Source organism: Numida meleagris, chromosome 4 (genome assembly GCF_002078875.1).
Source record: "Numida meleagris isolate 19003 breed g44 Domestic line chromosome 4, NumMel1.0, whole genome shotgun sequence".
Lineage (NCBI taxonomy): Eukaryota > Metazoa > Chordata > Aves > Galliformes > Numididae > Numida > Numida meleagris.
Genome location: NC_034412.1, coordinates 31,160,724 through 31,177,978, shown reverse-complemented (window position 1 = coordinate 31,177,978; position 17,255 = coordinate 31,160,724). Strand labels below are relative to the sequence as shown.

The following is a 17,255-nucleotide window of genomic DNA, read 5'->3' as shown; positions in this document are numbered from 1 at the left end:
AATACCAATAACCAAGAATCATAAAACCATGACAAAATGTATCATATTAAACTTAAAAGGTAAGGATATTTCACTATGTCCCCTTGCCCTTCAGTAAACACATGCAGGAAAAAAGTGCTGGTACTGGACCAAGCAAGTCCAATCACTTTGCTTCACACCTATTCAGGAGAAATCTCTTGATTTTTTGGGACTCAAATTTCTGAACTAAGTCATTACTATTTAATTCCTCTTTTTTAAAAATATGGCGTAAGTAGTATTTAATGCTTGACTTCCAGTTGTATCCAGCTTAACACTCTTTAAAATATAAGTCTTAATGTCCTTAAGCCACAGCATTGCAAATGGAAAACAAGTACAGTATTAGTAGCCAGGATGCAGATATGATTTATTGTTTTATCTAATAACATAGCACTTGCCATATTATATGTTTGCACTCATGGGTTTTGCACACTTCTCCATTTTGTTGATGTGTCTAATCAACCTCAAATAATGTCTTAATGCTTCTTATGTTCTTCCTACCATAAACATGATATAACTCAGAGCTGGCAGTTCAGCTTTTCACGCTCTTCAGCTCAGTTATCTGAAATAAACCTCACCTAAAATGGAGAAAAAGATTTTCCTCCCTAGTTCTTGCAATACATTCCTTGTGCTTAATCTAGTGTTTCTTTGCATTTGTATATAGTTCTCTTAAGTGTATGCTTTGTTTTTCCTCCATGTGCACAGTCTACAGCAACATCACTACATGTTATGTAAATTTAATGGCCAGATCTGTTCCTTGCACACTTTAGGTTTTGCAGTATATACACGACAACTGAAGTATATTGAATAATGTACGTGGGACTAATGATGCAATTGGAATTAAAGCCCACACCGTATCTCTAATTCAACTATTTTAAACTTCACTTCCTACTGAAAAACATACAGAGCTACATGTACTATGTTGAAATAGTTGTTAGTAAGTTCTAGGAAGGGCAAGGCAGCTGTGATTACTTGTGAAATCTATCATTTGTAATGTTCTGAAATTCTCAAAGAGACTGGCAGTATCTTCTCTCAACAAAAAAGCTGCCATAATTCCAGTACATTTGTGTTAGGATGACAGCGTATGAAAGATAAAAGACCATTACTCTTAATCATTTTCAACCTTTCTTATGTATTAGTGTCATTTTAGGAGAACACTCCAAATTCATACTACCAAAGTAGGAAAAAATACACTGAATGAGAAAGCTGAGTTATAAAGTGTGCAAAATTCCTGTTACTGAGAAGAAGGGGAAAACTCCTCAGAAGCCATAATAGCTTTTTAAGTACTATTTCTGTCAAGTCAGACTACCCCTTGTATAGGCTGCATTACAGCATTAAGAATTGCCCTTTGCATCTACTCGTTTCTCAGTTTACCTTCAGAACCTGATCATGTTCCAAACCATGCAGAGTCTAGAAACTAATCCTTCAAAAACTCTGCCTGTACTCCTACTTGTTGGTCTTGAAACCTAGATAATTGAGTTTTGTTGATCTTTGCTTTAACTGCTGATCACTTGCTTTCTTGAGCTCAAGAAATCTTCTTTCTTGCCTTGTTCTTAACTTTTTCTAGTTTTATCTAGCATAGCATTAACTCATCTAATTCATTTTAATGCATTTTATTCATCTCTTACATGCAGTTTTGAGTCTGTAAGCTACAGCAGATGAAGTTGGTCTTCCCCTTGAGTCAAGAGAACGAGTTTGTTGAATTTCACTGTTTATCAACTACTGCACAGTGGTTCTACTGACTGGCATAAAGAAATGTGAAAATGTGCAATGTGTAGAAGAACATAACATTAAATTAGTATGCAAAATTTAAATAGAACATTACTTTTCAAACATAGGCAATCACTTCTCATTATCTAAGGTGTATGAAAGTGAAGTCCATAAGAAAAGCTAAAAACCTATTTAAGCAGAACTTCCCTTCACCATTCTGGTGATTTTCTGAGGAAAATATTTTTCCTACTTCAGAAATGAAGCTCAAAAAATCCAAACAAAGTATGAGTAACAGCAAAGAAAATCCACATATAATCCAGGTTGAAACACCTATTACTCTTTAAATGGGACACATCTGAACTAGAAAGACAATCTGGGTTCCCTCTGTTTCCTCTCAGTCTACCAACAAGTGAGTCCTATAACAGGTGGCCTCTTCCAATCTCACTCATTTTGTTCCCAGTTTAGGTAAACAGATATTGTCAACTGTCAATATTAACTGAAGTTAGTGATTTATCTTTTATTGTCTTTGAATATTTTTCCTCTCAAAGAAGTTTCTCTGTCAAACTGAAGGCTCCATTTGGAATATCCAGATCTGAGTACACCGATGTTCCAGTAACAGGATTTTTTCTCATATTTATCTTTAAGCTCATTTTCAGTTTAGAAGGTGGATAAACAAATCAGTATGCCTCATCTTTTAGAAGGGAGACTAGACAGAAATCTTGCCTGCTGAATTTCTTTTGCTTCATTATCCGAATATTCTTATGTTTTTAGTGTTCTTACAATGACATGGATATTAAGCAATTGTCAAAATTACGAGGAAACTTTCAGTATCTGAATAATTGACTTGTTAAAAGATTCAACCTATTTATTTTCTTCTTCCATGAAAATGCTAAGGTGGAAGTGACTTGAAAGTGTGCCCTGTGCTGACACTTCTGAAGTTCTACTAAGTTTCAGCCAGCACAGATAAAGGAAGAATGGAAGTCAAGAAACTTAAAGGGACAGCTAGTAATATGCATTCATCACTCAGCAACAACCAAACCATCTGTATACTATTAGCACTGACTGCTAGCATTATAATTGCTAACATTATAATTGAAATTTATCAAATGAATGTTCAACGCAAGATAGCATGACTGATTTCTATGACTCAAAGCCAGTTTTCATTTCTCTTAAGTGTTTTCCAGTATCAGTCCAATGGAATTATCTAGTTTGTCCCATGCCAGAGCACAACTGAAGAAGTGTGGCATTATAGCATATATATGACAGAGTGCACTGGTTTGGGAGGTCTTACTGGATGTAGGGTTGTTTTTTCTGTTTATTTTTCCTTTTATTTTGTGCAGCCTGAACATGTCACTGTTGTATAAAGCAGCACCAGTTTGTTCTACATATAAGAGTACCACCTTTCAGATTCTCACAGAAATCCAAGCAAAGATGCAGCTGAAATGCAGACACTAAGTAAAAGCAGCAAAATCTTCACACATTCCAGTAAGTGCTGTATATTGCTATTTTTGGAGTCAAAGATCCACTTGCAGACAAAACGTTACTGATTGCACGTACAGCCACACTGAACAAACTCCACTTGGGTTCTGATCAGCAATAGAAAGTCATGTTGTTCATCTGCAGTGTAATCAAATCATACAAGATACAACAGGATGTTCATAGACAAGCAAAGTTCTGTTCTTAGCAGCGAGATCCTTTCACTCCCTTCATCTGTCCAAGAAAAAAAAACTACTTTTCAATGTCATCTTACCTCAAAAGGTATTTTTCAAGGTACCTGGGAACTTCAGTGTCTTGCATAGACATGTTGACCAAACTTGGATCAACATATGTATACAATTATATTTTGGAAATCAACGATATTACAGTAGTTAAAATTAAGCAACTCATTGATCATACCAATTGAAGCAGTTTTTCCCTGTTTTTTATACATTCAGTAACAAAATAAAATTATCATTTGCATGCCACATACAGACAGTTTAGTCAGTGAGACACAATTATGAAAAGTTTCCTTTATATCACTAATTTATTTTTAGTTACCATAATCTAGGTGAGAAATTTGTGAAAAAAATTTGTAGGAAAAACATTTGTTCATATGTATTTTTGTATAGTATGTTCAGTCTTTCTGAATTTCATTTGGTTGAATTTGTGAGAAAGGAAACAGGATCCCAGCCTGAATGAAATCAAACCTGCATAATGTAATCAAGAATGAGATGACAGCATATATCAGATATAATATGATACAGGTAGAACTTGAAATGAGGAAAGATAAGTCAAATATGGAAAACGGACATAAACTCTACAAGAAGCTGAGATAAAATTTCTCCCCAAGTACATTAAAAAGAAACTGTGAAGAAGACAGATTAGCTTCAGAGAGATGGCAAAAATGTGCTGACAGCAGAGGTATGAATGGAAGTAAATGTGCTCATTAATTCCATATTCACAAGGGGCCGGGGTCATCAAAAGAAGTCGATTGCTGAGGATGAAAAATTGTTATCAGGAAAGCTATCATACCACAGAATGTTAAAGAAACTCCAAGAAAAAAAAACTCAAGGCATCAATAGAAAACGAAAAACATTGGGATGGCCTCTGATCTTAACTCCATTCAGAGATGTTTCAGTTACAAGCAGAAAACAACATGAAAATGCCTTTAAAACCCAGTCTTAGATGTAAATAAATGAGCTTTATACATTTTAATTGGCATTTTACTTTAAAAGGTCAAGTGAAGTAATTCAGCAAGTATTTGATATAAATTGACCATTAAGACTAAGATCAGTGTTTGTTTGGATAGACAGTGGCCATTCGTCCCTCAGTAACGTATCCATACAACCTCAGACTGTATGGAGAGTGTCCTCAACATAAATATACAAATTCAGGATTCTTATCATCCACATCAGAAATAGGAAATAAGGATACAGAAGATAGGAAGGTGCAAGATTGAAGAAAAACACAGAGATAGCATTGTATCTGAACTTAAAAAAAAACAAACAAGCATTAAACAACTACCACTGCCCACCAAATCAAGATTTCAGCACTACACATGCACTGCAACTGCCTATTAGTATCCACATTGAAATCCTGATGGTGAGCAACGTGCAGCTAGAAAAATAAAGACTGAAAAAGGATATCCTCCTGGATATTTTCTCTGATTTTAAGTTCTTGCCCTCTGCTGAAGAAAACCAGTATACATTTACATCTCTGTATAAATATATATTTGTATATATGTATATACCTATGTATCTAAATATTTTTAGAACATACAATTCCTAACCTGATATTGCTGTTTTTTGTCAGCAGTTTATGAGCTGGTTCGGCCCGGTTCCATGACTAATGGGGTGGGGAGACCCACGGACCCATGCCCCGTGAAAGGGGAAAGGGGAGAAGGGGAAAGGGTAGGGAGATGGGCCTAGAAACAAAATAGTGGCAACAATCTGAGGAGGAAAGCTAATATTCTGCTAAGATATTGCAATGCAAGGTAACACAATATAATACTATATAATAGGAACTGAAGCTAATAAATCAAATAAAACAAGAGAGTGTCCAAAAACCAAAGGCCTTACTCTAGTGCTGAAGGCAAGATGGCTAGGACATCTCATGATATGCCAACAGTTTTATCTTTCCCTCTGAATGGAAAATGGAAACAGAACACCACAAAGTCCTCCACAGTATGCAGTTCTTCTCTTCTATCGACAATCCACAAAACTGGAGCATTAACTCTTTAACTCCCAGGACACTATTATGATATGGAATATCAATAACGAAAATCATAAAACCATGACAGATGTACAGACAGCCAGCTTGAATTGCAGCCCTAGATTGAATAATTGCAAAATGAATTACGGTTTCTCTTCTAATACCAAAAGAAATAAGAATTTGAGCCCTGCAGTTATGCACTTTTGCAGAATATACCAGGGATGCTCCCAGCCCACTGTATGCATTTCAGTAAAAAGGACCTAAATCAATGAAGGTTTTAAGCATGTACTTCAGTATTTCCTAAACTGGCTTTATAATTAAGATTACAGTTCCCAGGATATCAGTTTAACACTAATTGTAATCAATGCAAATTTATTCTTTCTGACATTTGTTCTCTAAGCAATCCTGATGTCAGCTGAATGTGTCCATTAGTCTCATAACACAACTCAGCAATTTTCTTTGTGGGGGTTGACATTAGCAGTTACTGTTCATGGGTATTTACGGGTTGCTTGGATCTAATGGAATTCATTTTTCTGCTGTTAAAAATAAAACCCTGTTTTCAAAGAGGAATCTGGTCACACAGTAATTAGAATTAATAGAGAAAAAATGATTTGCTTATAGTGCAATACCACGCCTAGCATTCTTTACTGTTGACAGCTATTAAGTGCAGTCGCATAAGCAAGATTGACTAAGCTTTACTTCCATGGAATAGGACGTCCTATTAAGGTTGAATGTTTTATTAACTGATGAAGACGCGCAGGGTTAACTGCCCAAATCTATCAAATTATACCCATATAGAATCTTAGAATCATCTAGGTTGGAAAAGAGCTTCAATATCAAGTGCAAACATCAACCTGACCTATTGAGTCCCTTCACTAAACCAAGACCCCTACCGCCACATCCACACGTGTTTTATACACCTCCAGGGACAGGTATCCCATCGCTTCCCCTGGGCAGTGCGTTCCAATGCTTGGCCACGTTCTCCATGAGTATTTTTTTCCTATTCTCCAATCCAAACCTTCATAGAAAACTCAAGACTGTTTAATTGTGTCCTATAAATAGTCACCTGAGAAAAGAGACCAGCACTCCTTTCTTCAGCTTCCTTTGCTTCCCTTCACGTTGTTGTAGAGGGTGATCAGATCTCCCCCTCAGCCTCCTCTTCTCCAACCCCAATTCCCTCAGCCACTCCTCATAACTCTCATTTTCTAGTCCCTTCACTAGCTTTACTGCCCTTCTCCGCAAATGCTAGAGAAATTCAATATCCTTTAAATCAAGGAAACAATGTATAGCCTTGTTTAAACTAGGCCTTATAGCTTGTGCAAACAGACAACTTCAGGAAGGAACAAAAACTGTACGAATGTGAGGTCCATGGAAGACAACTATGTAGAGCTGCTGTTTGCAACTCAATGTGTGGCAGGATCCCATGAAGATAAGGAGGCAGATCTGCTGTTGTGACACAATGCAACCCACTACAGGTTGCGCAATGATGACTAGTAGCCTTCATCCAGCAATGACCAGATGGGCCCTCTCCACATTCTAGGATGCATGCTTAGAAAGGCAAGACATCTGATGCACATGCAACCAATATATTGGAAATGTGATGAATACATACACGTTGTGCCTACAGATGTGTAGTCCTGCTTTTCTTGGTGTGTATCCTTGGTGGAGTGATCCCCCATGCACCCAGTGCTGTAACAAAGGGAATACCTGCTTGACCTAACTCATTGGCATGTCAAGTTACTCTGTCGGATTTCTCGGTATCACCTTTTTGTAGGTTAGATGTTTCAAACCACACGCAATATTCGAGGTGCAGTCTTCACTGCTTGTATATCACCCATACAAAACCATGAAATCTGGATATTTTAACATCATTTACAACATTCTCCACTTAGACAAAGCAAAGGAAGAGTAATAGAAATCATTTAATAGTCTTCTCCATTCTTATGTATTTAGGCAATAGCAGCGCTGACAGAAATCAAAATTTGATAAATAACAGTTTATTCAAGTAATACCAAGGAACAGCTTTTAAGTTCAAGCCTACATGCCACTTTCATGCTATTAAAACAGGGATTTGTGGAACCTGGAAAAGACCATCTCAACTCTCATAGTTTCCTGGATAGTTTAGCTGTAATAGTGTTCAGAGACTTGGCAGGAAGAAGGCTTTTTGTTTGTGTTTGCTTTCTCTCTGGCTTAGTACTGTACATAATGCAAAAGCCAGGGATCAGTAAATGATTTTTTTCCTGCTGTGAATAATCATTTATGTCTCCCTACTCATTTTAGGGGTTTGAGGATTTCTCCCTGCCATGAGTGAAATGCCACAATGGATAGTTAAAAATAAGGGAAAATTGGGTTCCCGTAACAGAACAATTAGTGTTTCACACACACCACAGGAGAGTTGTTTACACAGTCTTAGCATGCTGATAATGGAACAAGGGGAATTAGCATTTTCCAGTATCACCTTTTATACCTCTAAGTGCCAAGCAGTAGTTTACCAATAATTTCACCTGCAGTAACTTGCAATTTGCTAAATTTAGGACCGCTTCCTGCATAATACAAGCCAAAAAGCCTATGCTAACCTTTATATAGTTCATAAACCTATGTTTGATCTTCAGCTTCCCTTGGAAAAGACATCCAGTCTTAAGTTTACAGACATCAAATAACCAACTAAATTTACAGTCTTCACCCCACCCTGAAAAAGCTTTCCAACACTAAACACTTTAAGGTAAATACATGCATTTAATTGTAATTTGAATTTGTCTCACTGCAACTTGAAACAACTGGACCTTTAGTTTCACATGTCCTGAAGAACTACTTGCTGTTGGAGGCCTCACCCCCACAAACATATTTGAAGGCAATACTCAATCTCTTTATCTTCATCAGCAACTTATCTTTTAAGTCCTCCTATACATCATACCTTTTCTTCCCAGAAAAGTTCACTCTTGCAGTTTTTCCCTGAAATCTTACTGAACTTTCCCATAAGTCTCCTAAAATTCTGGGCTAAAAACAGAATCTGGAAACAGTGGTCTAGCACTAGTCTCACTAACATCAAATATAGAAGAAACTCAGCTTTTTTATTCCTAGCTTAGCTTATATTTCACACTCAAAGCTTCAAGATTCCAGTGCAGTTAACATTCATTTGACTAAGACAAGCACTTTATATTTTAAATTCATACACTGAGTCTGAAAGTGAGATTTACAGATGGCTCACCAATTTAAAATTATGATCTCCATAGAATTTCATTAACTAGAAAGTTCTCAACTTTATAAAACTATCAGCTTTCAAAACTCAGGTACCTTAAGATTCCCAAAATTCCTCTTGAGAAGACTAAAAGGGTCTGGTATTACAACACAGGCATAGAAGTTAATAATTATCTCATGCTTACCTCTCAGTGAAGTCTAAAGCCTAACCCCTGTTTGAATCTTGCACAATTAAATAGCAACAGTATTCCAATTCATTAAAAATATGTCTGAAGGATATGGCATTCCTCTAGTTAAAAGATAAGTTAATCCACCAAATATGCAAGACATTTAAAATTAATAATCTCTTTGAAAGATTATGTACACATATAAAGCTACAAGGAAAAGTGCATTTTTTTTTTCCAGTGTATGTGTGTCATGGTTTTAAGATTTTTGGTTATTGGTATTCCACATCATAACATCATGTAGTGAATGTACCTGGTCCTCAGAAGAGGAAGGACTACTACAGTCCCCACGGTACTTTGCTCCTCTGTTACCATTTTCCAGCTGGAGGGAAAAGATAAAACCTCGCAGTATAAAAACTTGCGGATCACGAGACCTCGTCCCTTTTTCCGCCATCTCTCGTCTTGGCAGCACCTCGCTCTCCAGCCGTCTTATCGTCGGTAGTAGAGTAAGGCCTACCTTGATTTTTGGACATTCTCTCTCTCTGTATTGGATTTATCAGCTTAAATTGTAATTATATTGTATTTAGTGTATTGTTTTGCATTCCGATATTTTATTTAGTAAATTAGTTTGTTTCTCCTCAGATTGTTGCTGCTGTTCTTTGCTCTCAGGGCCATCTCCCTATGCTTTTCCCCTTTCCCCTTTTCCTGGGACATGGGCCCGTGGGTCCCCAGTCCCCTTCGTTACGGAATCAGGCCTAACGCCCGTAAACCGTTGACAATGTGTTAACCTTAAGTGTGAATACAGTGAGGAAAAGGAATGCTGTACCACACCTCTAGGAAATGAACTGTTATTTCTTAAGGAGCACAGAGTTAAGAATTCTTATCTTAGACCTACTCCAACAACTACAAGGTACTTCGTAAAATATCTTGCTTATAATTTCTTGAATTAATAAGAAATAACGAAGATTCAGCTTTCACCTGCATTTCTTAATTTAAAGGTGCACACTATGTTCACTTTCTCTTTAGCCCAATGAACCTTCCTTTGTACCATGCTCCGCCCTAGAAACCTGAAGAGAGAATACTCTATTGATATCACCGACATTTATCTAAATCTCAGTCAGCTGGAATGACTTAAGAATGTACACAGCAATTAGTATTTCAGACTGGGTGTTCAGACTTCCGCACAAAAATAACACACTGCACTCAACTGTCTGTCCTTAATTTGACACAGATTCTAATGAGAATCGCCAATTCCATCTTCAAGTTCACAGTTGCTTACCTGAGGTTCCACAACACTAATCTTTCCTGTACATCAGTACTGCATATATATACAAAATCATCTTACTTAGGCAGTGTCACTGTATTGTCCTATTGCTCTATTAGGAAAAAACTTTCTGATTCTGTATGTACAAACTTTACAACTATAATAATTAAGATACTTACACTGTTCTCATAATCCAGTTACTATTCTAATATTTATCTATAACTGAATGAAATTAATCTGTAATCGATGACAGAAGAGGACAGTGACAGCACTGCATTAAGTGCTAAGATTATTTATGAAAACCTGTAAGAAACATTCCCCCATGTACTTTTTTTCCCCACTACCATGAGATACACTACTTTTCTTCCATTCACAAAGCGATGTTTAAACAGATTGATATCTATCTCACCTATTAGTATTACTACAGTTTTCAAGTAGAACATTTGAAAAATATTCATTTTACCAGGTAATGTTCACCATCATTCATTCCCTGGTACTGTATAATACGTATAGGTATGGATTTTTGCTAAGTTTGTCCAAATCCAGCTACTCATTAGTACTGCCATAGCTACTTGAAAACTGAACATTACTTCCACTTCTGCAAGTTGTTCCCTCCTCATCAGGAACTTGGGAAGGGGTAATGTTGGAAAGGGAGAGGACTGCATTGCTGCTAAAGTGTACCTGTTACATGGATAAATGAAATCTATCAGTCTCCAGAAATAACAATCCAAGATCTTTCACAAGCACTAAATTCAGTTGAATGAAAGTTAAAATGCAGAAAATAGAATAACTTGAATTGCAAATGTAATCATAGACACCAGATGCTGACCTTAAAACTACCAAGGTGAAACTTACCCATCCCTCCACCATGCTGAGGACTGACTGCAGTGCCCTGAGTAGGCACTGTGGAAATGGGAGCTAAACTCCCCATTTTTATACGCAATAAGGAGTTGCTGCAAACCCCCTCTGATTCCAATTCTATTCATAAGCAGTAGAGAAGCTGCAGTTTTTCTTCCTCTCTATGTGGTCAAGAACACAAGATCTTCATAATCAGGGAAATGGAGGCCTTTTCCTTCCTCCCTCCAGGATAATTCCTCAGCTACTTTAACTACACGTAGAGTGAAAAGTTAGGAGTCAGTGCCCTCGTACCAGGGCTGCATTTTAACTTACTGCAGATACGTTGTGCTCTGAGAAGGAAACAAGCTGAATCTTCCAGTTATGCAGAAACAGAACTAAACATTTCAATACCAGCCTGTAAATCCACCTGTTTCATTTACTGGCGTAATGACTGCAAATATCCCCTTTCTTATTTTTCCTTCTATTTCACTCATAATCGCTACTTGAGTGACTCAAGCTGAGTTCAGTGCAGCTAAGAATCAAACACTTAACACTTTACTTTCAATCATCAGGCAGTAGACATGTTTATTAATATTCACCAGTTAATCTCAATAATGTCCTACTTTGCCAATAAAATTCTCTCAAATTATCTTTCTTTTGTGGGAAAAAGAAAACCAAATATAGCAAATAAAGAAGTAACCACTTTAAGTTATTTCAAGGCAACTGTATGCAACAATGACCTTGAAAACCAAGTGACTGATCATTCAACATTCAAATAGTTTAATCTTCTTCCTCCTGCAGCCAACACTTAGTGGAGGTTGATCATCTATGACACATGAAATACAACTAAATCATCAATCCTTCCCTAACAGGCAGTGAGTGCATCTACCAGAAAACAAGTTCCATAGATGATACTAATGTTTGAATAAGATTAGAGAATGCTCTCTGAATTTATGTAATATTCTCTCCTAACCTTAAGGAAGAAGACTGACATATTACCTAGGATAAGACAGTTAAACAAAAAGGAGCACTATTCACATGTTAATGGAATGTGTCATTCCCTGACAGTTCCTAAGACCTTTATGTTCCAAAAAAGGAACTTCCATCACCCAAATGCCTTTCCACTTGTTTATGATTGACCAAAAACAACCACCAAAAAAACTCAACAATATAGTTACTCTGTAAACTGTCTTTTCAGGTGCTGTAACAGGCTTGACATTATGCTCCATTCAAAAGCAGGTGGCTTTTTTTTTTCTAAAGAAAAAACATTCTTACACTATTCAAACAGACCAGTTGAAACTTACAGCCCTTTTGCTTATATAAGCTGAAAACAGATATGGTAAGATTTAGGAAATAAATTCAAAAGTATCAAAGAAGTTAATTTTAAAAAGAAATCTCTTTTTTCCATTTCCTTTTTACGATGTATTTTGTGTGATCAAGCATCAGAAGGAGCCAATATATAAACTGATAGTCCAATGAGCAAGAAAAAAAGAGGATTAACCTCAGGAACATATGACATTTCAGAACCACACCGAACTGCACCTCAATCCCATGCACATGTATTTGTAACACTTGTACCAATGCATTCTTACTGTCGGTGAACAGTGCATACTATCAAAGCTAAGCAAATCAAGATAAGCCTCGTCCCTTTGCCAAAAGGCACATTATCTAGTCACAGCATATCTACTGCAGAGATGAATTCTGTAACATGAATTTCATCAGTATTGCTAACAGAACAATATTTAGAAAATTCACACACAAGTATGAACAAAAATAAAGAAATTAAGTATGTTTCAAGATATTTTACTCATTTTCATGTTCTTTACAATGCCGTTGTATAGAGAGTGCAAGCGTTAAAATGATGTAGGATGTTTAAAAGTTATCTGCTTGATGAAAACTATAGGTAAAATACATTTTTATAAAGGCTTTTCTCTGAAACAGTACAGCAGATCAGAGCAACGGAAAAGATTATTCACTCTTTCAAGTGAAGCAGAAATTCTAAGTATAATAATAAATGATTAGCAGGAATTGTCCACATAAATTAACAATTGTATTACTGTTACTAAAACAATATTAAATAAGTATTATTCATTTTTAAAATGGGTTATACATGCTTTAATATCAACCACTGTACGAATCACTCCAAAATCATTTCTAAAATCTTCTTAAGGTGACAACGCAGATTACAGCAACTCGTGTTGTATAATCAGAAATAAAGGCATAGGCCCTGGGAATGTAAAAAGTTTGTAAAACTTTTGCAAATAAGACTACAATCTCTTTTCAAAAATGCTTTTAACACAGGACAGCATGGATCATAAGCCACCCAAGAAAAACACAGTTATTCTCTTCATTACATATGTCAGAGAATAGTTCAAAAGTCAAGAAGAAAAAAATGCAAAAAATAGCTGTGCAGCTATCTCGGTGTCCTTAGCATCAGTATAAACCTTGCCAAGATGATCATGCAGATGCTATACCGAGGAACTTCCAGCAGTAAAAAACCTCAAATACAAATTGTGACTTAATGCTTTCTGGCGCTACACAAACCCCAGCACAAGAAACCATCTTCTATAAGCTAAAGTCTTACAGTTTCAATAAAGGTAATATTAAGGGAGCTGTGAGCAAATTATGAAAAAACTCACCTGCTTTCATTGATTAACAACCTGGTTTGTCAACAGAAATGAGGAACTAGAGGTAGAATTGGACAGCCTACAACAAGTCTTCCTTTAAGATGATTACAGAGGTCTTTCTGAAACACAGGGGAAACATTAATAAGTATTATATTAATTACACATATTACATGGAAAGTGCCTGCTTAGTCACAGTTTGGTAAATTCAAAGCTTCTGAGACAGGACTGAGTCAAAAAGCAAGTCAGGTTCACAGAAGTGCTGCTGATGTCCACGTGATTAATGCCAAAAACAGAAAAGACATTTGATGAAAAAGTGAAATCCCTCCCTGAAACACTGAGCTCTAGACACTTTCAGCTGGGCATGTCAGGGATAGATAAACAGTTTGGATGGGAGCAACATGGTTCTCCCCTGTGTTCCTAAATACCCTAACAAGGAAGAGAGGAACAACTTAACTAATGAGAGCTCCATGGAAAACCGGGAAGGACAAAGAATTTTCTTGTTTTCCACAGAAATGATCAAGACCGCAGGTGTAACAGAACCAGGGGCAAAAAGATTTTGAAAAAAAAAAGAGCACTGAAAGTACTGAAAGTGACTGATAGCTCGAGGAGGATGAAATTTGAGTAGTAAGCTAATGGAGACTTCAATAAGGGTTAAACTAGGGAAAGGAAATCACTGAACAGAGAGAGAGAGAAGGTTTAAAACTGAGGAAAGCTTCTTCAGAGCAAATATGTGAATTCAGTGAGCTTAACTATAAAAAGGAGTAATGTGGGATGCTGGAGGTGTAGCTGAAGGAAAATACTGTTGTTTCCAGAAAGCAATGCTTGCTTCTTTGAGTATGAAATGAGCAGAGTAGACTACTCCTGCTACAAAAGAGAGCAAAATTAAAAGGAGGACTGAGCACAAGGAGCATGAGAGGAAATGACAGAATAGAAGAGAACATACAAGGAACTTCTGTATCTGCAACTGCCAAGAATGACAAGGGAGCTCTGAGATGGAGGAAGCTCATACCAGATTTTGTATGTATGTTATTTGCACCCACAATCAAAGCTTCAGCATCAAGAATAGATAAAAGTGATATACCGAAGTCTGCTGTGGCAACAGTAATTGCTATGGAAAGGATCAACAGAAAATATAATTAACAGCAATTCCTGACCTGAAGAATGAATGATTTACTGTAGTGTTCAGGAAATTCTTTTAGGCAGAACTTTGCCCTGAGGAGAGCAGTACTATGTTGTCCTTACAGAGAGAGCTGGAATAATTCCTCTACCAATGCTCTCTAACAGATGCTCTGCTCTTCTTCTGTACCCTGAGGATTTTTATCATCTTCCCATTGCTTACACATTTCAAAAAAAAAAAAATCCCATGACCATAACCAGGTAGACTCCTTTCTCAGTGGAAAAGATTAAATATGAGATACTGCAAGATCTCTCCCAAAGATTTTGCTTTGTTGTTTTTTTTTTTGAACTGAAAACACAGAATGAGAGGCAAAGAAGAACAAGGAAGCTGACTGTGGCAAAACAGAAACCTCAAGTGACAAAAGCAGAGATTATTCTTTTCCATTTGCCAATCCATTATCAGGTTTCAAGCTACTAGAAACATCTTGAATAAGTCTGAGGTAGCAGCTGAAGGAAGTAATGGTAGTTTCTTGGTGACTGCCTATTTTCAGTGAAGCTACCTCCTAAATCAAAAGCAATACCGCAGAAGAAAAAACTCTGGTGAAGGTAAAGAGTAAGATGATCCTCTCAGTGGTCAACAAAAAGGACAGGTGCTCTAGTTTTATCCTACCCTATAACGCAGTTTCAGATCCCTTAAAAGAGAAAGAAAGCAGTGCTTTTTGCTAAATGAACTTCATTAGGCCTCAGACCATCAGGCAATATCATGAGTAATGTCTTGCAAACAGCTAACAGTATGTCGCAATATTCAATGAAGTCCAAGCACCATTTACAGCATTCTCTCATTGACTCCAATCTTGTTCAAGTAGCTTAAATTGCACCAGCAATTACTAGTGCCTATTCTCATCTGCATGGGAAATAGAGACATTGAGGAATACTGTGTGGAGAAGTCAATCAAATTTAAAATGCATATTGTCAGAAATTCACATTTCAGAATGAAATTAATATAAAATATAACCATTTTCTGTCTCTCCAGTGCCCTAATGTGATCAGCCCTACTGCAGACAGGATCATAAAAACAGCAAGACAACATTTGTTGGTCATGGGAACCAAAATAATTCACCAATGTTTTAGAACAAGTCCCATATGCACTGGACCAGTTCCAATCAGCAATACCAGTAAACCATTCTTTGCAGCTGTGTTCATCAGTGCCTGTCCTCACAGATTACCAATAGCTTGTACCTTATATTACTGTTGTTCCAGGCAAACTCCACTTGATCACTAGGCAAACGATTCCCAAACTGAATGTAGTAATAAAGAGATAATTTATTATATTTCAGAACAAGATTTTGAATACAAAATTTTGTATATCCTTATGTCAGTCCTTTATCAGGAAAGAGGAATAACACCTTTCATTCCAAATCCCTATCGCTTATGCCTAATCATTGATTACATAACATCAATATAATGTTTTCATCTTATATGTACTGCAATGGTTAGGAACTGCACAAAATAACTTAAGTAATTTCAACCAAGCCAAAACTACTTTAAAAACCCCAATTTTGACTTAAAGTGCTTTTTAGTTCAGATCAATTTTTTTTATAGAATATACATACAGTGTTGGGCAGAAATTTTAATCTAATTACTGAGCATTTATTGCAACAATTCTCACATAATGTAGTAAGCAGAGGCAAAATAATTCCAGCTGAAAAGATGATGAAAAGCTCTTTCTAGAAACTTCATATTGCCACAAAAATTTCTTCAAACGCCAAGGAAATTTCATTTGTGCAGACTTTGAAGTTTTCTCCCTGCTAAATGCAAAATAATTCACAAAGGAACCCCACTGACAATCACTAAGTAGTAATTAGTGGCTCATATTGTACCTAGAAGCTAGGTTTCTCACAGGCCCACCTTGAGACCTTATCCTGACAGCTTTATCAAGAACCTGGAAAGTAGGCAAAATGAGTCCTCACTGCCAGGCCTCTTGTTACAGATTTGTCTATCTAAGCTCAAGGCCAGTGCTGATATGCAGCCATATAACCTCATTCAGACTGCTGTGCAACAAGAAACAATAAAAGCCAGTATACAGATTGACCTGGATATCCTCCCTCTTCGATCACCAGAAAGAAGAACTTGGTGTAAAATTCTGGTACAAATCTTAAGATGTCAAATACATACTTAACAACTTAGGAAAAGGTAAATTGTTCAAAAAAAATCAGGAATGAATGTATTTCTAAATTGATAAACTCCATTGATATTAGGATTCCTTATCACAGGATATGTCATAGTAAAGAATATTAAAGAGAGAGAGACAAGCATAGTGTGCTTTGACACATTTAAATGCCAAACATGTCTTCTGGGATATTACATAAAGAGCAAATACCATTAGATTGAGATGCACTGGGGATCATGCTTTCAAGATTAAGAAGGTCTAAGGCAAATAAAGAGCTCCAAATTATGGCATAGTTCAGCAGCATTGAAAAGATAGGATTACCAGGATGAATTAGCTCAGCAATTAGACTGTAAAAGAAAATACCCAAGCACTTGACATATTTACAGAACTCTAGGTTCAAACAAGGTAGCAATACTGGTAACATGAATACCTCCAAGCCCCAAATTCCATCACCTATGGGCTCT

General features: G+C 36.6%; 1 long non-coding RNA gene across 2 annotated transcripts in view; it reads right to left on the bottom strand.

Moving 5' to 3' along the window:
• LOC110397490 overlaps window positions 1–17,228 on the bottom strand; it is a 264,908-nt gene extending 247,680 nt beyond the window's left edge. For both annotated transcript variants that reach the window (XR_002437805.1, XR_002437804.1), the window contains exon 1: window positions 13,518–17,228. This is a non-coding gene — a long non-coding RNA (uncharacterized LOC110397490). The remainder of the gene's footprint in view (window positions 1–13,517) is intronic.